Below are 22,400 nucleotides of genomic sequence, written 5' to 3'. Positions count from 1 at the left end.
CCATGGGCACACGATCAGATGGACAAGGGGAGCTGTGGTGCGAGGTAAATACTGTAAATACCCGCCGGGGCGTTTCTCTATGGAGCACCTGCTCTGGACCAGATCCTGGTATGACTTTGGGGATTTAAAGATGAGTAGAACATAGCCTTGAGGGGCTCTGGTCAGTTTCTGGAGAACAAGGTGGAGACAGGACAGTGGAGTTCAGAGTGAAACCACCCAGCATGAGAGACACAGACACCCCAGGGACAGCAGCGGCCTGGGTTCTAGGACAGCAGGGGCATGGGTTTCCCACTGCATCCTCAGGGTCTCTCACTGTGCTGGGCTATCTACATTTACTGGGGGAGTGGATGGATGAATTAATGAGTAAGTGCAGAAGAGGCAGCGCAAACATGGGAGAGGGATCTGGGAAGGGTTTCCTCCCAGGGCTGATGTGTAAACTGTCTTGAAGTCAAGTTGACCAGGTTGAAGGATTGTTTGAAATAGGAGGCCACACAGGGAGGATGGAAGGGGATGCATTTACACAGATGGCATCAAGGACCCCTGATAAATACCTCCATCCAGCTACAGGTGGTCACTTTTGAGGCATAATTAGGTCAGGGCTGGATTCCATGGTGAGCTGTCTGATCTTCCAAAATGCTTGTAATGGTGATGCTATTTGATAGCTAGCAAATTCCAGGATTTTATTTATTTATTTTTATCAAAGTAACAATTATGTCTCCTAACCTGTTATTTCAGAAGCTCAGTGCACTTGATCTGGGAACAAGTGGGTTGACAAGCCAGAGGAAGTATATTTGGCTCACTCACATGTCTCTTTTTATTATTGTTACTAAAGAGATTCAGATACAGGTGTGTCTTTAAGAAATATTTATTTATTTGAAAGGTAGAATAACAGAAGAGAGAGAGAGAGAGAGAGAGAGAGAGAGAGATATCTTCTATCCACTGGTTCACTCCCTAAATGGCTGCAACAGCCAGGGATGGTCCAGGCTGAAGTCAAGAGCCTGGTCTCCCAAGTAGGTGACAAGGTGTTGAGCACTTGGGCCATCCTCTGCTGCTTTCCCAGGTGCATTAGCAGGGAGCTGGATGGGAAGTGAAGCAACTGGGACTCCAACTGGTGCTCACTTGGGATGCCTGTGTCACAAGCTGCACCTTAACATGCTGCATCTCAAGGCCAGTCCTGCAGGTGTCTTTATCTAAGTACCAGCAGTTTATCGGCACTCTCATCATTCACTAAGTATCATGTGACAGCTTACCCAGCAGCTCTTGACCTCAGCGTCCTCATCTCAAAAATGGCAGGAAGTTATTCCTCTGATGTAATGGGATGGTCCTGTCCAGTTTTACCCCTGTGAAGTGCCCCCGAATCAAGGGAGGTGAACCCAGAGCACCAGCACTAGGACGAGGTCTCAGTCGATGATTGATTCAATCCCTGAGTGCCCACAACAGTCAGGGTTGGGCCAGGCCAAAGCCAGGGGCCCAGAATTCAGAGTCTTCCCTGTGAGTAGCTGTGTCTTGAGAACTTGAGCCATCGCTGGTGTCCTCACAGATTAGCAGGAAGTTGGAATTGGGAGCGGAGCCAAGCCTTGAACTCAGGCACTCCCCGATAAGGGATGTGGTGTTCCAAGTGGTGATTTAACCACTAGGCCATATGTCTGCTCTTGAACGTAAAGTTTTTTTGAAATAAATATTGGGATTAGAGGAAGACAGACAAGGCAGAGTTGTGCAAATGAGATGCTATCTTTGTTTCAAATTGGTATTTTGTTCATTGTGGATTTGTGGCATTAGTTTGGAATTAAAACAAATACTGCACCAAAATATAACATCTTACTGCCCGAGTTTTGTAAACACCCCTTAAATTGCTTTCTGGAGTGGATGCCTCACTTGTCTTCCTCACCCCCCGCCCGTGAACGTGAGGACGACAGACCCTCCAGCACACACAGCAGGGTGTTCCTCGTCCCCCCAACCCAGACAGGCAGAGCACATACCTGTGCACTCACCTGCGACTGGGAACCTTGTCCACGCAGACGCCCAGATGAATGAGGCTCTGGATCTAGGTGAGGTGCACACAGGATCGCGAAGGCAGTAGGCTGGGTTTGCCTCCTCCTGGTGCAAACTCACCTGGAGGCTTTGGGCAAGTCCCATAGATGGTCTGGTCCTGCACATCCCCATCAGTAAATGTGGGGCTGGGGACTCGTGGCCCTTACATCCTCTACAGCCCCAATATCCTGTGGTGGGAAACTGGGCATAGGGCGTGCGGCAGGTGCATCCCCAGGCCAGACCTTCCTGTGAGTCACAGACTGGGAAAGTTCTTTGGTGTTGAAGACAGAAGAGGCCAAGTGATGCTCCCTGAGTGTGAGCGAGGCAGGCGATGCCTGTTGTTATCCTACAACTCTCTGGAGCACAGAAGACATGGGGAGGAGGCAGAAAGAGTCCACACCCCTTGTGCTGGTGGGCAAGGTCATGTGCATGGAGAGAGCTCTGGCAATGAGAGTCAGAGGAGGCACAGGCCCAATGGTGGACAGGGAGTCAGCCCAGGGACGTCCCCTAAGGCTGCTCTGTAGAGGCTTCCTGCACAGGTGGGCCCTGAAGGGTGCACTTTGAAGGATGGTGGAGGAAGAGCCTGGACCATAAGGCAGGGTCTCGGAAGAACAGAGGATGCTCTCAAATGGGGGAACCAGGGAGAGCCAATAAGTGGTCTGTTTATACTGGGGAGGGTTGAGAGAAAAGTCAACTGGGATGGTTAGCACTTTGGGGGAGATCACCACCATCCCTACACCTGAACAGCAAGGGGAGGGGGGTGGCCAGGACCTGGAGGAAGCCGTGGTGACACAGCATGGTTGCCCCAGGAGCTGATACTCTGCAGCTGGAAGGTCGAGTCCTGGGGCACACGCTCTTGGGTTCTCCTTCAGCCCTCTGCCATCTTGCCGGGGCCTCCCGTGGGTAGACCTGCACTGTGATTACTTCATGGGGCCCACAGCAGGGTGGAGGGAAGCTGTGGAGGTGCAAAAGAGAAGAGTTAGGATGCCACGTAAGCCAGAGAGCTGGTGTCCATGCAAAGGTGTGTGTGGTTAAAGACAAGGGGAGGTGGACCTCCATTCACTGAGCTGCCGACACAGGAGCTTACCTGTTCCTCGTAACACCTGGCCAGGTAGCCATCATTACTTCCATTTGGCAGGGGAAGGGGACAGGCTAGAGAGATTGACAGAAAGAGTGCAATGCAGATCCTTGATGACTCCTGAAGGAGAGGAAAACCTTTCCAAGAATGGGGGAAGGGGCCAAGCCAAGGCTGGGGGCTCCTGCACTAAAGAGATGAGAGCCCAACACGGGCCCTGCCCCCAGCAGGGCTTGTGAGCAGTGCACTGAGTCTAGCTAGGTCTAAGTGGAACTTAAGACCCCAGAGTGGCAAAGGCCAGGGCAGACAAGGAACCTCAAACTTCAGACCTGCATTGCTGCATGAGTGCATTCAACCACGCACGCTTCCCAAATGCCAGCGAGGTGCCGGGTCTGGTGGGAGGGTGGGGGTTTGTGAGCAGGTGAATGGGAAACATTCTGACACCTCCTCCTCCCTGCCTTCTCATCACAATCAGCATTTGCTGGGTCTCAGGCTTTGTGTTAAGTTCTGCAAGCCAGTCAATGCATTTAATCCTTAGGACAGCTCAGTCGGGGCGGGTGTTGTCTGCCTTTTCACTCATGAGGACACAGGGTGCTGAAGGGCTTGTATGCTAGGGAGGTACTGACTGGAGGACAGGCAGGTGTGATCTGGCAGGAAGCAGCACCGCCGCCCCATCCCCAAACACTGCTGCTGCGCATGTGGAGTTCAGCCCTGCCACCCGGGGTGTGTCCGGATGGTCCTGCACTGGGCTCACAATGAGTTTCCAAGAGAGGGATGGAAGACTGTGTGTGCTCTTTTATTGATGCCAGACAATGGCCTCCATCCCTCCCTACTTTTTAAATAAATTTTTTTGAAAATTATTTATTCATTTGAAAGGCAGAGAGATAGACAGAGACAGACAAATCTTCCACCTGCTGGTTGACGCCTGGATCTTGTCTGCAACAGCCCGCGCTGGGCCAGGCTGAAGCCAGGAGCCTGAAACTCAATCTTGGTCTCCTGTGTGGGTGGCAGGGACACAAGTACTTGATTCATCACCTGCTGCACTTTCTTAGGAAGCTGGAATTGGATGTGGAGCCGGGACTTCACCCAGGCACTCAGATGTGGGCATCCCGAGTGGTGTCCTAGGGGCCGCGCCATTGCCCGCCCCCCTTCCCTCCCTTTTCACTGCAAGGGCCTGGGAAAGCGGCAGTATTACGCCACATATTTTCCCCAGTCTTGGAGTTCTTCCTCAATGGGCTGATGTCTTCTCTCGCTGTGTCAGTGTGCAGACTGCAGCCCGGACACAGAATGTGCTCAGGTCATTCAGCTCCTACTGGCAGCGGGTCTGCGTGATGCTGAGGCACTGGACCCCCACTTCCTGCTCCCTATAGTCAGCTTTTACCGATTGGGAAGTTACTGCCACTACTCTTGCAGGCCCTGGATTTCGTTGGTCTTTGGCCTTAATTTCTTTGGTCTTGCCAGGTGCGGAGACTCCACTGCTCCCCTGTGTCCCTGTGGCAAGTCCTTGAACTGTCCAGGGGCTTCTGCCCAAGGTTGAACAGGTACGACTTTGTCTGTTCACCGGGCTGGGCTTGGAAAGTGCCAGAAAGAGGCTCCCTGGGCCTGAGGATGGAGGGAGGGAGACTGGGGGTGAAGAGAGCAGGTGAACCAGGCGGGACCCTGTGTGTGAAGGAAGCACCCCCGAGCCAGCACAAAGGGCTGAAGGCTTCCTGGGCCATCTGGTTGGTTCAGAACTTGGAGCAGAAATGGGATGAGCCAGGGCATCAGCCTGCCCTCAGTGAGTGTGTGACAGGCCTGGGAAGAGAGGGCCTGGAGCGACTGGGGCAGTCGACACAGAGTAATAAAGCTCTCAACCCTGTGCTGCAGACGTTTTTATTAGCTCGTGCATGTACAGATGTAGCAATTTTTAGAACAGGAGAACGGTGACATATGCCCTGGGGCTGCCATGACTCCTGCAGTCATGAGCCATAGATTCAGTATCTGAGGTGCTGAATGGAAGGCAGGGATCCTGCCCCATCTTCCCACAGAGTGCCTGGAGACACAGGAAATGAGTGCCCCCCCCATTGCCATTGTGCATGCCAGACTCACCTGGGGGCTTGGTAGAACACTCCTCCTCCCTTGTGTTTCTTTCTCAACAAATCTGGCAAAGGGCCTAAACACTCATCTCTTGTAAGTCCCCAGGTGGCTCTGGGGCTGTCCTTTCCAGGACCACACTGTGCGAACCACCTCCATAGGATTCCCCCCACCCCTCCTGCTGCAGTGTAAGAAACAAAGCTGCCGGCGCTGCGGCTCAATAGGCTAATCCTCCACCTAGCGGGCTGGCACACCAGGTTCTAGTCCCGGTTGGGGCGCCGGATTCTTTCCCAGTTGCCCCTCTTCCAGGCCAGCTCTCTGCTGTGACCCAGGAGTGCAGTGGAGGATGGCCCAAGTGCTTGGGCCCTGTACCCCATGGGAGACCAGGATAAGTACCTGGCTCCTGCCTTCGGATCAGCGCGGTGCGCCGGCCGCAGCGCACCGGCCGTGGCAGTCATTGGAGGGTGAACCAACGGCAAATAGGAAGACCTTTCTCTTTGTCTCTCTCTCTCACTATCCACTCTGCCTGTCAAAAAAAAAAACCAAAAACCAAAAACCAAAAAACAAAACAAACAAACAAACAAAAAAAAGCCAGGCTTCATCCAGACCGGCTGGAGTGTGCAGCCAGACACAGCATCCTTGCGAAGCTTCCCGGTTGATTTTGCTGTCTCTTGACCGACAAATTCATCTCCACTCATCAAATAACCCTGTGACTGTCATTTTGATGGCAAGGCTGAGAATTATTGTCTTAGGCCATGGTGGGGAGAAAAAAATCCAAGAAAATACAGTTGCCAAGCAGCTGTAATTCTCCCAGTTCTTATGTTTTGATTCATGGATGTGGCCAACAGCTATTTATTAAGCATGTACTATGTGCTGAGAATTGGAGTGGCCATGGAGGTAGAGGAAGAAAACAGATGAATAGATATCCACTGGGGTATGCTGGGGGCCATTTTTAGTTGTATTGCTTGATATGTTCAGAATTAAATTAGATGTTTCATATGTGTACAAATGTCAATTTCATACATGCTCAGCAACATTTTGCATAAGGGTCCCTGGGGTCTGGCTACACAGAGGCAGTGGAATTGGTGTGCAGACAAAGAGTCAGGTAGGTGGTGCTCCATCAAGATGAGAGGAACTCACCTCTGATGTACGGACCTGCATGGGGGTGAAGCCTCTGGGACCCCCACCCAAAGAGCTTTGCTGAGCCTTCCAGAACGGAGAAGCGGATGCTTGGGATTGGTCCTCCATGGAAATCCAGCCAGGGCAGATTAATGTTGATTTTAGATTTTCCCAAAGGGTTGTCAGCATGAAGGCAAAATTGCTGGGTAAAATTCAAAGTCAAACATTGACAGTTTTCACTTCATTCAGATTATATAGCTGATAAACATATGATTTGGAAAGTATGAATCCCAGGTACTTCGATGTTTACTTACTGGTATGTTTACTACTTGAAAGAAGGTGGTTCTGTGACCTCAGTCTTAGAGGGGCAGCTCCAACTCAGTCAGGAGGCCCCATGGCACAGGGGGGCAGACAGTAGAATGTCTGCTTTGTGGAACTTGGTGGAGGACTACACGTGGGCGAAACATCTGACACTCCTCTGGTGTGAAAGACATCTCTGGGGCCCGCATCTCCGAATCCAAATAACTCTGGAAAGTATCTTTCTCCCAAAACTCTGTCTATCCTGAATATGTACACACCTTTTTCTTGTTATCCGCTGAACAGTGTAGAATAATGACTATGTACATAGCAGTTCCATTGCATTGGGCATAGTTCGCAATTGAGAGATGATGTACGGTGTGCAGGAGGATATGCCTTGGTTATGTGCAAATTCCCTGCCATTTCCCATAAGGGACTTGAGCATCCATAGAGGGCCATAGAAGCTGTCCACCCCGGATGCAGAGGGAGGGCTGTGTTTTCAGTATAGGGCAGCAGTCCTTCTCCCCACGCCTAATGCCCTGGCCAGTGTTGCTCCTTCTCCCCAGGAAGCCAGTCATGCATCCTGAAGGCCAACACTAGCAAATGGCAAAGGGACAAGCAAGAAGCTGATGAGGTGATGTGAGCCTGGGGAAAGGGGAACAGGAGCAGGAAAGGCCCCGTGCCGGGTGGAAGCGTGTGGAGACAGGGCCGTGCCGGGGTGTAAGCGTGTGGAGACAGGGCCCGTGCCGGGGTGTAAGCATGTGGAGACAGGGCCCGTGCCGGGGTATAAGCGTGTGGGGACAGGGCCCACGTTCCCACCGGGGAGGGCGGGACTCGGCTCTGTCACTTGGCATATGGTTCCTGTAGATGTGTCACTTGAAGCAAGCATGTTGGTTCTGAGTTTCCGTGGCTGCAGATGCTCTGCCTACACAGCGCTATGAACGCAGACTAATTACAAGCGAACTCCAAACACGTGTGCCGAGGTGGCAGCTGATTGTCAGCATTCTTCCCCTCGTCCTCTGTCTGTGGCTGGGGAACGAACTCAGCTTTATGTGCTGGGCTTCGCCGAGCCCCTGGGCCTCTGCCTGCCCTGAGAGCTGAGTTCTGCTACTGGGTGAGGCTTTTCTGCGTTCCCTAGGGAGAGCACGTGCTCGCTCCCCAGCTGGAGGTGGAAGATAGCGTCCCCTCTTTCCCTACTCTTTCTTCCCTAGAATGGAAAACGGCATTATTAAAGGTGTTTGGGTGCGTGTTTACATCTCAGCTCTGAAAAACAGGAAGTTGTCAGCATCAGCACAGCTCACTGTCCAGTCCTGTGCTAGGGCTTCAGTGTCCCTTCCAAAACTCAGGTTGCAATGTGATTGCCACTGTGATGATAGAGGGAGCGAGACCTTGAAAGGGGATCAGGTTGTGCAGTGCCTCCCTCCTGAATCTTGTTACCGAGGGACTGGGTTAGTTACCTCCAGCGGCTTTGTTACCGGAGTGAGCTCTGTGACTCCCAGGTGCCTGCGCCTGCCGTGTTACAATGCTTCAAGATGGCCCTTGTCAAATGCTGAAGTGATGTTGGACTTTCCAGCCTCTAGGCCAGTGAGCAATGTTTTTAAAAAATATTTATTGGGGGTCAGTGCTGTGGCATAGTGTGTAAAGCCACTGCCTGCAGTGCCAGCAGCCCATATAGGTTCCTGGTTCGAGTCCCAGCTGCTCCACTTCCCACCCAGCTCTCTGCTATGGCCTGGGAAGGCAACAGAAGATGGCCCAAGTTCTTGGGCCCCTGCACCCACATGGGAGACCCAGAAGACGCTCCTGGCTCCTGGGATCAGATCAGCCCAGCTCTGGCCATTGCGGCCATTTGGGGAGTGAACTATAGGATGGAAGACCTCTTTGTCTCTCTCTACCTCTGCCTCTCTGTAACTCTGCCTTACAAGTAAATAAATAAATCTTTGAAAAATATATTCATTTATTTGAAAGACTGACAGGGAGGGGGAGGGAGAGAGGGAGACAGAGAGGGGAGAGAGAGAGAGAGAGAGATCTTCCATCTGCTGGTTCACTCTCCAAGTGTCTACAATAGTTGGAACTGGTCCAAGTAGAAGCCAAGAGCCTGAAACCCTTTTCTGGGTCTCCCGTGTGGGCGGCAGGGTCCGAGTACTTAGGCCATCGTCTGCTGCTTTCCCAGGTGCATCAGTATAGGAAGCTGGGTCAGAAGCAGAGGAGTCAGGACTTAAACCTACACTGGGATAAGGGAGATGGTGTTCCACGAGGTAGCTTAACCCATGGCATTACAATGCCTGCCCCAAGTTCTCTCTTTTATGGATCCCCAGTTGGTGTATTCTGCTGCAGCAGGAAAAAATGGACTAAGACATTCTTGTTCTGTCGTTGTTTTGCTGTGTGACTGTGGGCAGTCTCTTCTGCCTCTCTGAGTCTCAGTTTTTGATCTGTCAGAGACAGGATTGGAATAATTGGTTTTAGCATTCAAGAGCTGTGAGTGTGTTCACCTTGAACCTTGTAGATGGGGACAGAGGAGACTCACAAATGTAACCCATTGAGTCAGTGGTTTTACATATGGAAATCCTGCCATTTAGAAATAGGAGGAAGGCCTTGTCCCTCGCCCTCAGTATATATGGCATTAGCATTGTCACTGGCGACAGGAATCTCTGGGTTCAAATCTCAGCTGTGCCACTTCCTCATCAGGGTTTTTTTTCTTTTCCTTTGAATCATACTTTTCTTATCCATAGAATGGAAATGATAACAGTGCCCAACTAATAGTGATTTTAAAAAGTTTATTTATTTATTTGAAAGACAGCAACAGAGAGGGAAGTAGAGATCTTCTGTCTGCTGGCTCACTCCCCAAATAGCTACAACAGACTGGGCTGGGCCAGGCCCAGGAACCAGGAGCCAAAAACTCCATTCAGATCTTCCACATGGGTGGTAGAGGCCTAAGTTCTTAGACCATTTTCTGCTGCCTTCCAAGGTGCATTAGCAGGGAGCTGGGTCAGAAGAGGAACTGGCACTCTGCTATGGGATGCTAGTGACACAAGTGGCAGATTAACCTGCTGAGCCACAATGCCAGCCCCCTGCCTAATGGGGTCACTGTAGGGATTAAGTGAAGGGAATTTGGTTTAACAAGATAGTCAGTAGATCCCTTAAGGGCTGGATAGAGTCCCCGCCCTCCCATTATTCCTCCTTTTTCTTCAGTACTAAGCTCCAAGCATGGCACACAATGACTGCTTATTAATTAATGACTAAATAAACAGTGGTCAACCATGGGACAGTGGCTCTTCTCCTGCCTAGCACATGGGATGCACCTGGGTGATGTGCCTTTCTCCAGGTAGGGGACCTGTGAATGGTGGGATGAGGCCCACATTCACCCATCATTGAAATGTGTCCACCTGCACCGTGTGCTTGTGTTCAAAGAACTGCCTTCTGAAATGAAGGCAGAGAGCTCTTGTGGCTTCTGTATCTTTTAAGTTAATCACTTTGGGTGGAGTTCCTTTACTTTTTTTTCAAAGACAGTGCTCCAAAGAAATGTCTGTGGTTCTGTCGGCTGCTGGCCAAGTTCAGCTTTCTTGGGAGTGGAGGTTGGGTGCACAGCAGGCTGGGGAAGGTTCATGACCTGCTCCATTTCCTTTTTCAATGGTGCAGGTGGCCTTGACCTGGGCCTGAAGAGGCACCAGTGATTCTGTGGAGCATGTGCCACATTCTGCTCTTTCCTGGCCCTGTGGTTTATGCCTCTCAGGGCTGTGGACCTGAATTCAGACAGAATCAAAATCAAACTGGTTTCGTGGGCTAGCCTGGGAACCCAACCACCACACATAGGAAGTATCCAGAAGACACAGCCATCACCTATGCTTTCCTCACTGAAAAGGGGCCACCTTCTCTCTTGTAATTTAGTGGGACAGTCACTCTCCAGCTCCCTTTACTGTCGCATGAGGACAGTGGGCTTGAGGCCATGTTTCATCTTCTGAAACCCTCATTACAGCTCTCAAGTTTGAGCTCCACTCATTTCCAGGCACCATGCTTGATGGGAAAAACTTTATTACAACCTTGCTAAGCAGCTATGCTGCTTACTTTAAGAAAGTTCAGAAAACCTAAGCTCTTTGCTCCAGAGTTTAGGGCTAGTATGTCAGGGCTGTGGGGAGTTTCTAAGTCCATGTGTTCTCCGGGAGCTCACGTTGGCCATCTGCATCTTTTACCTGCAGTATTTCATCCACAGCTCTCTCATGAGGCTCGAAGGACGTGAACTTGCCTCAGTGATGGCCTTCTGCTCTCCTACAAGTTGCTTGCTGTCCCCAACCTTGCTCTCTTACATGAGTGGTGACCCCTTGGACCCAGCCTGGTCTAATGGCGCTGGGTTCCTCCATTCCTCACATTTTACATTTCTAAATTCTACCATACATTTATTTTGCTCTTCTGTTGTAGACAGTCTCAGTGAGAGCATCTGTTGGAATTATCCAGAGTTCTAGTGGGTTTGTTAGCACACAGATCGCTGGCCCCGCCCCCGGAGTCTCTGAGTCAGTACATCTGGATGCGGACCAAGGAGATGCCTTTCTAACAAGCTCCCAGGGGATGGTGATGGTGCTGGTCTGTTTTTTTTTTTTTTTTTAGAAGCACAGTTCTGGTGTTTCACTCAACATGTGTTTCCTAAGCATCTCCTAGGGCCTTGCTACTAAAAGAGTAGGGAAGGGATATTCTACCTTTGAGAGCCTTGTGGTCAAGGTAGTGGTTCTCAAGCCCAACTACATGTTCAATCACTACGAAGTCTTAAAAAATGTATATGCCTCGTTCCACCCCAGAGCAATAGGTCGAAGTCTCTGAAGTGAGCATTGTCATTGTCATCCTTGGCTCACTCCCCAGCAGGTGCGCATGTGTAGCTCACCAGGCCTGAGACAAAGGAGGACCTGGACCAGGGAAAGAACAGTCTTATAAATGGAAATTCTTATAAATGGAAATTCACTCTGCTAGAATCAGCAGGATAGTTCAAACACCTTCCCAGGGGCAGTGGTTGGGTGGAGGTAGAGGGAAGGGCTTGAAGTGTGTGTAGCAGCCTTGGGTTTTAGTTCCGCCTCTGCTTCATAGATTCAGATAAGTGTTTGAGACTCTCTGATGTCAATTTCCTCTGGGGCCTAGGGAAGTGATGAGTTTGAAGGATCTTCTCTCCATTCTACATTGATGATACTTTTGACGTGAGCCTGAATCCCTGTCTCACGACAAATACTAATGAACTTGAGGGCTGGCGTGTTGTTGCAGATAACAATGGAAGGGTATAAAATACAATGAACTGTGATGGTGTGGAGATGCTGACATCAGGTAAGAACACGTGCCGCAGGGCCCATGAGTTCCAGCGCATCCATTCTGCCTTGTAGAAAGCAGCATGGCTCGGCCAGTGAAGTTTACTTTGCCTGCAGTCATAATCCTTAAAATGTGGACCCTGGGCGAGCAACATCAGTATCCATTAGGAGCTTGTTACGGATGCAAAATCTTTTTTTTTAAAAATATTTATTTTATTTATTTGAAAGACAGTTACAGAGAGAGCTAGAAACAGAGAGAGAGGTCTTCCATCCACTGGTTCACTTCCTAGTTAGCCGCAACGGCTGGAGCTGTGCCAATCCGAGCCAGGAGCTTCTTCTGGGTGTCCCACATGGGTGCAGGAGCCCAAGGACTTGGGCCATCTTCTACTGCTTTCCCAGGCCATAGCAGAGAGCTGGATCGGAAGTGGAGCAGCCAGGACTAGAACCAGTCCAGTGCCCATATGGGATGCCAGCGCTTCAGGCCAGGGCTTTAACCTGCTGCACCACAGCGCCAGCCCCACAAATGCAAAATCTTGAGATCCACCCCAGACCTACTGAGTCAGAAATTCTGGAGTGGGACCCAGCAATTGGATGGTTGTGAGGCATAGTCCAGTGTGAGAACTGCTGAGCTAGAGAAATGATGCTGGGATTTGTAGCCCCTCCTCCACTCCCGTCCCAATTGAGCACAGAAGTAGACACCAATTGTGGACCATGTAGGACACCTAGTTTTCCAGTTTGATTGCAAGAGAGGTTGGCAGCACGCGTTGATTGTTTTCATTAGTAGTTTTTACCTGTCTCAAGTCATGCATATTTTCTTCTACTTGCTTATGGTTTTGAAATCCAATGTCCTTTGCCTAACATAGGTGAAAGAGAGGAGGTGTTAATATTACATATGATGATGGAGATGGTTAATTTTCTCTAAATGCGTCACACTCTGGTGATGGTCCTAGTGATGTAGTGCAGTGATCTAATTAGATAATGTTGGAGAAAAGTCATGAGGTAGATGTGTGTTCTGTACAAAGAAAGTACTGGAATGTCCAGTGGGACTGTCAGTCGGCAGCTGGATTATGATTCTGGTTGGCAAAGGGTGGGCTTGAAAGGATTTGGAGAATGGCCACATTGTGTCAAAGCCATTAAAAAGGGAAGTCTCCTTTACTTTCAGCACAAGAGGGCTCCCTGTAAGAATTCCAGGTCTGCTTTCATGAATATGAGACTCTAAGAAGTGGCGCAATCGTGAGCTGTGGGGACAATGTCACCTTGATCCACCAATTTACAGCCGCCAGCCGTCAAAGGAGCTAAACATCTTCATACGCTTCCCAATCCACTTTCATTTGATCACCCAAAGAGGTGCCTGGGACAATAGTCGTGGGATGTGACATTGATGTGATATATATTTGCTTCAACTAAAAGGCACAGGTGCCTTTGAAGAGCTCGAAACCAGGAGAGGATTCTGATCCCCTTTCAGCTGCCTGGCACCCTGAGGAAGTAAAAACAGGGTTTCCATGCATCTGACTCTTGCTTGTCTGAAGTTTCCCTGAATGACAGTCATCCCAGAAGCTCCCAATCCGTCATTGCCTCCTGCACCACCACAACATGTGCCTGGGAACCTTTGGCATTGCATCCTTCTTCAGTTCCTCTTTACTCGCAAAAATTTCTTTGAATTTTATATCACGATGGTAGCATAAAACCCAAACACTTGAGTAAGGGCATTTGGCTGCCTGCTCTGTTTAATTGATGTCTGACTGGTTTCTTGTCCCACTTCCCTTCAATTTAGCTCTGGAAACATCTGTCTTTTTTATCCACCAATCGAGTCTCGAAAGGCTAGCAAACCTGTTAGATAAAAGATCAAAGTTATGAATTCTGATTTAATAAATGTGCATGTGAGAGATGATTCATGGCATGTATGATAGCTTTCAATTGCTTTCTCAAACAGTTCATGCTTCATTTCATTAAGAGCTTCAGTCAATGCCAACTGATTAATTATCACGGCATGCAACATCTTTTGTTTAGAAAACTCATGCATACGGCCCTTATGGGACTTGACCATATAGGCATTTATTTAAGATGCAAATAAACTGTTTTAAAATAGATCATTCTAGAATTGTTTTCAGAATCCCACTAAAATGATACTGGAAACCATTCATTTCTGCTTAAAAGATGTCTACCGAGTCCCTCCAAGTGCCGTAAGCACTGGGAAGATGCACAGTCCCTGCCCTCAATAAGCTTGTGGTCCAATGCTGCAAGCCCTTTTACGGATATGATTTCAGCCTGAGGCGTTACGAGCCTAGTGGTTAAGGGTTTGTGGTGTGGAGCCCTAGCTGGACCACAGAGTGGCTGTGTGGCATGGAACAAGCTGTATCCACTCCCCAGGATTTGGGTTCTCCTGTCTCAAAGGACCATCCTGGCCACTGCGCCTCCCTTGTCCTGGCAGTAGTACATTACCCAGTCCTAATTCCCCAGCTGTCATGTTTGCCTCTCCCCTCCATTTCAACAAAGGAGGCAAGTGAATGGAAACACTGTTTAGTGAAGGCAGTTAGAGCATGAAGTCGAATTCTTCATTTCAGAAGATGTATTGATCTTTTGCGCACACTTTGAGTGTTCATACTGTTGCCGTAATTGCAAAAGTCAAAGGGAAAATCTCATTTTGGGGGCAAGAAATTAAACAACCTAATGGATAGAAATTAATGAGTTCTTAATTTCATGTAAGGTCTTGTAAGTTTTCTTTTTTTAATCTTAATAAATAGGAAATCTTTCTAAGGCAGTTAGGTAAGAGAGGGAAAGCACCTCGCCAGGGCACTGGGGTCACACATGTGCTGGCTGGCGACAGTGGAAGACATCAGCCCGGAATGAGCTTTTGCGCTCCCCACTGGGTTTGCGCCCCCTGATCTCGTCCCGGAAGTCGTCGCAGTGGGGCTGTTGGGGCTTTCACCAGGATGCGCCCTCCTTCACTTCCGTGCTTTCTCGTTGCCCGGAAGTGGAGGGGCCGGTGCTGACGGGCACGGCTGGAGCCTGTGCACAAGCTGAGGCCACGTTTCTGGTGACACCAAAGCCTGGTCAGTCAGCGCCCCCTGAGACGGGAGAGCTACAGAAATTCACTCTCTACTTCCCAGTGCTCTTTGCTGTTCTGCGTGGAGAACATGTTAGGGTCAAAGAATCGTCCTTCCTGCGGGGTGAGGCAGCCAGGCATCTCAGGGACAGGAAACTGATGCATCTTCTAGTCGGCGTGGGCATCCATCGGGTTCTATCACTTTTGGAAATGACCTTAGCCAAACGGCCCTGAATTCCTCATCTGTAAAATGGACCTAGTAGTGGTTTCAATTCTTGAGAATCAAGTGAGTTAAAGATGGTAAAGGACTAGAGTCATTGGCTTCCATATACCAACTCTTTGCAGGTGAGAACACATTCCTACCTTCCAGGTCTCTGTGGGTCTCAGTGCGGCTCTGAGGGCGAGGGTGTGAGTGACACCAGGCAGAGGATGGAGGCTTTCCCACCAGATGGGGCCATGCCCAGCCCAGAGCCACTCAACGTCTAGTCCCTGCCTCATTGCTTTATTTATAAATGTATGTGTGCATTTGTTATGGTGCAGTAAAGGTTTGTTTGAAAAGTAGAGAAAGAGAGACAGAGAGAGATGGAGAGAGATATATCTTTCACTGACTGGTTCAGTCCACATGCCCACAACAGCCAGAACTGGGCTGCAGCTGGGAGGCTGGAACTCAGTCCAGGTCTCCCGTGTGGGTGGTGGGGATTTGGGCACTTAAGTCATCCGGCAGCTGGACTAGGAAGTGAAGTCAGGACTCAGTCCTGGGCATTCTGTTACGGGATGCACACGAAACCAGACGCTCTGATAGAAGGTGTGGGAGACCCAAGGAGTGTCTCATCTGTTGCAAACGCCCACCGTTAGTCCCTGTGCTTTGTACTTTGTCACAGTGACCCTCTGAGCAGCTGGCAGGCAGTTCCCTGATTGGCTGATTGGGTGCACGTTTTCAACGGAAGAAGAGTCTTAGAACCCAACGTTATTATTTCTTTCTATCAAATTATTTCATGACGTGCAAAATGCATTTTCTCAGTGTCAGGCAATAGGCAATGTGTGTGGCTGGAGTTTCAGCTTATCTCCCAAGATGCACATGCTGGCAGCTCCTCCATAGGGTGGCCGTGCTGCGAGGGCAGAATCTTTACGAGGTGAGACCTACAGGAAGGAATTAATGCTGCACTCTCATGAAGGAATTAATGCAGTCTTGTAGGTGTGGGTCAGCACTACTAGGAGTAGGTTGGTTCCTGCAAGACTGGGTTGTTACAGGAGTGAGCCTGGCGCCTCCCTGGGCCCTTGCTTCCTTGCTGGTACACAGGCTGCTTCCTGCATGTGGAGGGCTCTATTTCTGCCCCTCCTCCATGCTGTGATACAGCTGTGGGGGCCTTGCCAGGAAGCTGGCCCCAAGCTGTTTGAACCCTCCAGCCACTAGAACTGTGGGCCAAACAAACCTCTGTTTTGTAAGTTACTCAGCCTCAGGCATTCTATTACAGCAGTACAAAATGGACTAAGACATATGTCCATGAAAGAAATTTTTGGCCATATGGAGGCATTAAAAAAAAGATTTCCCGGCTGGCGCCGTGGCTCAATAGGCTAATCCTCCACCTAGCGGCGCCAGCACACCGGGTTCTAGTCCCGGTCGGGGCACTGGATTCTGTCCCGGTTGCCCCTCTTCCAGGCCAGCTCTCTGCTATGGCCCGGGAGTGCAGTGGAGGATGGCCCAAGTGCTTGGGCCCTGCACCCCATGGGAGACCAGGAGGAAGCACCTGGCTCCTGCCATCGGATCAGCGTGTTGTGCCGGCCGCAGCGCGCCAGCCGTGGCGGCCATTGGAGGGTGAACCAACGGCAAAAGGAAGACCTTTCTCTCTGTCTCTCTCTCTCACTATCCACTCTGCCTGTCCAAAAAAAAAAAAAAAAAAAAAATTTCCCATCATTCAAATACACACAGATAGATACAAGTGAAACATTTTTTGTGTATTTCCTTCATATTCTTCATATATATGTGTGTGTGTGTGTGTGCATGTGTGAGTTGTCAATATACGAGCGTTCTTCAAAAAGTTCATGAAAATTCATGTAATGAAATAACTGTGGATGGATTTCAAAAATGTTTTGCACCGAAATAAATTTACTTTTTATTTATTTATTTATTTTTATTTATTTATTTTTTTGACAGGCAGAGTGGACAGTGAGAGAGAGAGACAGAGAGAAAGGTCTTCCTTTTCCGTTGGTTCACCCCCCAATGGCCGTTGCGGCCGGCACGCTGTGGCTAGTGCACTGTGCTGATCCAAAGGCAGGAGCCAGGTGCTTCTCCTGGTCTCCCATGCGGGTGCAAGGCCCGAGGACTTGGGCCATCCTCCACTGCACTTGTGGGCCACAGCAGAGAGCTGGACAGGAAGAGGAGTAACCGGGACAGAATCTGGCGCCCTGACCAGGACTAGAACCTGGTATGCCGGTGCTGTAGGCAGAAGATTAGCCTATTGAGCCGTGGCACCGGCCATAAATTTACTTTTTAAATCCATTTTTCCATGAACCATTTGAAGTGCCCTTGTATAACATGGGCATTATACTATACATGTATAGCTTTTCAAGTTGCAAAACAAAGTTGATTTTGTATTTAACCTTATATTCTTTTAAATATAAAACATTTCTGAAAAACAGACCAAAGTGATTTTTAAAATAAAACTATTTCAGACTTAACAAAAGTTGGGAGAACCTTTGAAAAGCTCCTGTGTCTCCTTGCCCCAAATTCTCAAATGTTAATACTTCTATCTCACTTCTCCTATCCTCTGCTTTTACTTTCTCTTGCTTGCTGTCCCTTGTACGTGTGCATTACCATTCTTCGTTTTCTGAGTTATTCAAAAGCAAGTAGCATATATAATACCACACCCTTCCTAAAAACTCCACTGCACTGTTGTTTCCTCAACACAAGGCTGCTCTCTAAAACACTGTAAGACCTTAGTCACTTCTCATCTTTAATGACTTTAGTTTCTACAGAAGGCAGGACTTTTCCTCCAGGGACCCGGGACAGGGTTGGGTTGGGCAGAATTGAGCTGTCCAGTTGGCAGCAATGCCACAGGGATGACGCTGTACTGTCCTCGGAGGAGTGCAGCAGGAGGCCTAAAATGCCAACTGTCGACCCCATGATACCACCTCGGATCAGCTGGTCACGTCCACCAGATTCCTTTACTGCAAAGTCTCCAGTTCCCACTTATAATTTAATGTATATCAAGGCCTCGTGTTTCACACCATGTACTGTAGTATGTATGTAGTATACAGTAAAAATTTTAAAAATATGTTTTGTGGAGAGAGTCTCTGAAGGGGCCGTAATGTCCCACACCATGTCACACCTCCACCTACTAGTGTTGTCTCTATTGATGGCAGCTGAATCAGCCACCACTGTGAAGGTTGTCAAATGCTGTTTTTCTGTCTTCATACTTTTTCTACGTTTATTGATTGACATTCTACTGTGAGGAAGAGCTTTCCCCCTTCTCCCATGTTTTTGTTAGCTGATTTGTTTATGATCAGTATGGACACAAGCATTAATTTTATTCCGTGGGGTAGGTATGTTACTGTTATTTATTTTGATGCTCCTATTATCTCAGACTTGGCCAGTGGGCGGTCCATCAGGTGGGCTCCTCATGCCCTTGTGAATGTGTCCCCAGCACTCTTTGAGCATTTTCTTACTTCCTGGAACAGCACAAGTTTCTGGACTCGTTTTGTACTTTTCCAATGCCTGCCCTGGAAGCATCAATTTCCTTGGGAAATTTGATTCCTTTTAGTAGAGAGCAGTATTTAGAAACCGAGATCCTGGCAATGGGTATGGTCCCGGGGTACCAACACTTGTAGGTATACTCAACAGACCGAATAAAAAAATCTGTATATGCTTATAGGTATACACATATCCATCTCTCTGTCTAATCAACACCATTATTGTTGTTTATCGAGCGAGAGAAAGATCTTCCTTCTGTTGGTTCACCCCGCAAATGGCCACTAAGGCTGGCGTGCTGCAGCCGGCGTGCCACACCGATCTGAAGCCAGGAGCCAGGTGCTTCCTCCTGGTCTCCCATGTGGGTGCAGGGTCCAAGCACTTGGGCCATCCTCCACTGCCACAGCAGAGAGCTAGAATGGAAGAGGAACAACCAGGACAGAATCCAGCGCCCCAACTGGGACTAGAACCTGGGGTGCTGGCACCGCAGGCAGAGGATTAGCCTGGTGAGCCATGGCACCGGCCTTACCTAGGTTTTACAACCCAAAATATCTTCAGACATAGCCAGTTGTCCCCAAGGGGAAAGAAAGCATACTTGGTTTATAACCATGAGTCCATATGTATCTCTACATTTATTTATGTATATATTTTAGATACATGAATTCTCCCCAATACCTTTAATTCCAATCCAGCATCTCAATATCTCCAATTCCAATACTTATCCCCAGGGTGTAAATTCCTTCTCTAGCCATCAGAAACCCGATTTCTACTATTCTCAACACATGTACTTCCTGTGTGTGACTTCCTCTGTGTGTGACTAGTGCCTGTACAGTGCTGGTCACTTCCTCACCCTCTCAGAACCTCCACAGTTCCAATGGCTGCCTGCCTTGGTCTCACACACCAGGCCACTGCCTCCATGCCTACTATAATGTCCATTTTCCCCCCTCTGTTTGAAATTCCATGATGATAGCACACAAGTCTGTCCTGTTTGTGGCTAATTTCCCGGTGCTTGGGAAAGTGTTGATATGTAGGTGGGGGGTCAATTACTTGTCTGATAGATGGATAGATACGTGTTTCCTGGGCTTTTCAATTTCACAGCAATATGGAAATATCACCCCTAAGCTCAGGAGTCTTTAGTTTATACCCATTTTCCAGGTAGGAATGGTGGAGGCTGAACTCCAAGCCGCTCACTCTGTGTACTTATATGAAGAACCAAGAGGTTCTTGGCCTGAATTCAGCTTTTATGCTGTCTCACTCCCATCAAACAATATGCCTTTTCTGGCCACACCAGCTTTTTCTCATTTTGCAGGGTTTAAAAGCTGAATTTCCAGCTGCCAGCAAGTGCTTATTTGTGCCTCTGTCTGACACCAGGGAAGCTCTCCTTTGCTGTCTCTTCCTGCCTGACCTCATCCTTAATAATCCCACCACCATGCTGCTCCCGCTCCCACTCCTCCACAGCAGCCGGTGATATTTGCTCTTCTCTGCCTTGGGTAGACTGCTGATGTAGAAAAGGACTGTTGCTCTGGCACCCTGAAGGGTTTTCAAATAAAACTCCTTTATTGAAGTTCAAAGACGCCTGACCATCTAGTGCCAATGGTGATACTTAACCAAGGAGAGGGGAGCGAGTATGCTGGGATGTGGCCCCATTCCACTCTCTGTCCTGAGCTGACACGGTAGCTTCCCTCCCAGGCTGTGCAAGTATTTCTAAACAGTGCGGGGACCCTCACTTTCTTCCCATCTCCCTCAGCTCTTAGCACATTGCGGGCGGCTGGCTTCCTCCAGATCTGGGCTGGTGGAATCCAGTGCATTATTCCAGAAAACAAGCAGCCCGTCAGGAAAACAGCCCTGACATGAAAGTATTCCAGTCTCATTTCAAGATTGCAGCTCTTTTTCCCTGCTCGCTGTGTGGCCTTGGAAGAGTCTGGAGAGATACAAAGGCTGCTTTGCACTTGGGCATGCAATGATTATCTGAGGAGTCCTCCCTCCTGGGGCAAACTGCCGGGGAGACAGAGGGTACAGCACTAGGCATTAGGAGACATTGATTCCAGGCTGGCTTTGCTTGCATGGCTGACCTTGGAGCTGTATATGTCTTGATTGACCTTGGAGTTGTGCACCTTGGAGGGCTCCTGGTGCAAGATAGGCCCGCAATAAACATATCCTCCGTATTTGCCCTTACTGGAGCAATTAACCTCTTGAACCTCCTTGAGCTCCAATGACCCTCACTGTTAAATGGGCATAGTAACTCACGCATCTCAGGATGGTTGGGAAGGATTGAGATAATACATATGGTAAGTACTGGCTCTGCTATTTGGCATGTGGTTGGTACCGAAAGCCAAGTTTCCATGTTCATGGCTTGATTCAGGCCACCTGCTTCCAGTAGGGCTCTACCTGCTTTTTTTATATTCTGGGTTCAGCACTGGACACTGAGCAGCGCCGAGAGCCATGGTGTGCCTACTCTGCAGCAGCATGTGACATGCGCTTTCGTGTTTCATCCCATGGCAGCTCCGTGAGGAAGAATAGTTGTGTCTATCATCATCAGGTTACACCTGAAGAATTTCTGAGGTCACTTGGTAAGGAAGCCTCCATGCCAGGTTTCAAACTCCAGGTTTGCCTGACTCCACCTTGCCATTTCCCAGGACTGGGGCTGCTTGATCCACCTGCCAAATGCACTTACTTACCTCTGACCCAGAGCTGTCCTTGGTGTTTCCAGGACGTGACCTGTAGGCTCCCCTAATCCCAAACAGGGGGGTCTGAGCTGTCCCCTTTGGCATTCGCTGGCAGACAGTGCCGATCAGGCTGACAGGTATTGGCAGAGAGATAACCACAGCATCCTCACACCCTCTAACTGTGTTTGAGCTCATGGCTAATGGGGTCATTAGCAAAGGAGAATAATTGCAGGTGTGCCTTGCCTGATGGGCGCCACCAGATCAATGGTCATTTGTCATCCTCTGGCTTTCCTGCGTGGGTTGCAGGCAATGGCATCAGATTCCCGGGAAGGTAAACACACTTGATAACCATCCCTGGTGCTAGTCAGTGCCCTCTGGGGCCTGCCTGTGGTGAGGGCCCGCAGCTGCCGGCGGTGGTGTTCCTCGGCGCAGAAGTGAGCCTTGCTACCTCAGTCATGTCAGCGTGTGACACGCCATGCCCTGGGGGCGCGTTGGAGAGGGCACGTTTGGTCCCCAAGGCCCCCAGTGAGCTTCCTTCCTGAAGCAGCCCTAGCGAGACAGAATCAATTTCCCATTGACTTTCAGCTGCGTCTCAGACAGTGCAATTCTCATCTGAGGGTTTATCAAGGCCATTGACTGTCTTATCAAAGATTTAAACACTTACCTTGTGGCATGCAGGAGCTCTATCTACCATGGTGTCTTTCTGACAGTTGGTGGGGGGTGAGGTTGAGTTGGGGGTGGAGTGTGTGGCACTTTCATGGCAGGTGTGACCCAGACAGCCAAAGCCTGCTGGGTCTGCCACGATGGAGAAGTGGGTTGTCAACTGAAGACTCCTCCAAATTCATCACCCAGGGAGTGAGACTCCCCTTGCTCCCTTCTGAGAACCAATCACGTGTGACACAGGATAGACCTTACCACGGCCTGCAGCTATGTGCACATAATTGGGACACAGCTGGAGGCAGAGGCAACTCCCTACAGTTAGCAGCAGGAATACTCATGGTGATTCTTTGCACATGGATAGCTCCACCACATGGCCGTGTCCTATACCTATTCTCTCATCTTGATTTGTTCATTCATTTGCAAGGTAATTAGAGAGGGAGAGGGAGAAGGGGAGGAGAGAAGA

General features: G+C 49.4%; 1 long non-coding RNA gene across 1 annotated transcript; it reads left to right on the top strand.

Annotated features, from left to right (window-relative positions):
* Positions 1 to 7,371: 7,371 nt before the first annotated feature.
* LOC127491321 (uncharacterized) lies at positions 7,372 to 17,017 on the top strand. Its single transcript, XR_007919950.2, has 3 exons — positions 7,372 to 11,170; positions 11,717 to 11,896; positions 13,040 to 17,017. It is a non-coding gene; the product is annotated as an uncharacterized lncRNA (long non-coding RNA).
* The last annotated feature ends 5,383 nt before the right edge of the window (positions 17,018 to 22,400 follow it).

The sequence above is a fragment of the Oryctolagus cuniculus genome, chromosome 18, assembly GCF_964237555.1.
Source record: "Oryctolagus cuniculus chromosome 18, mOryCun1.1, whole genome shotgun sequence".
In the NCBI taxonomy this organism is placed as follows: domain Eukaryota; kingdom Metazoa; phylum Chordata; class Mammalia; order Lagomorpha; family Leporidae; genus Oryctolagus; species Oryctolagus cuniculus.
Note: the sequence above shows the minus strand (reverse complement) of the source record. Positions and strands in the feature narration are given on the sequence as shown.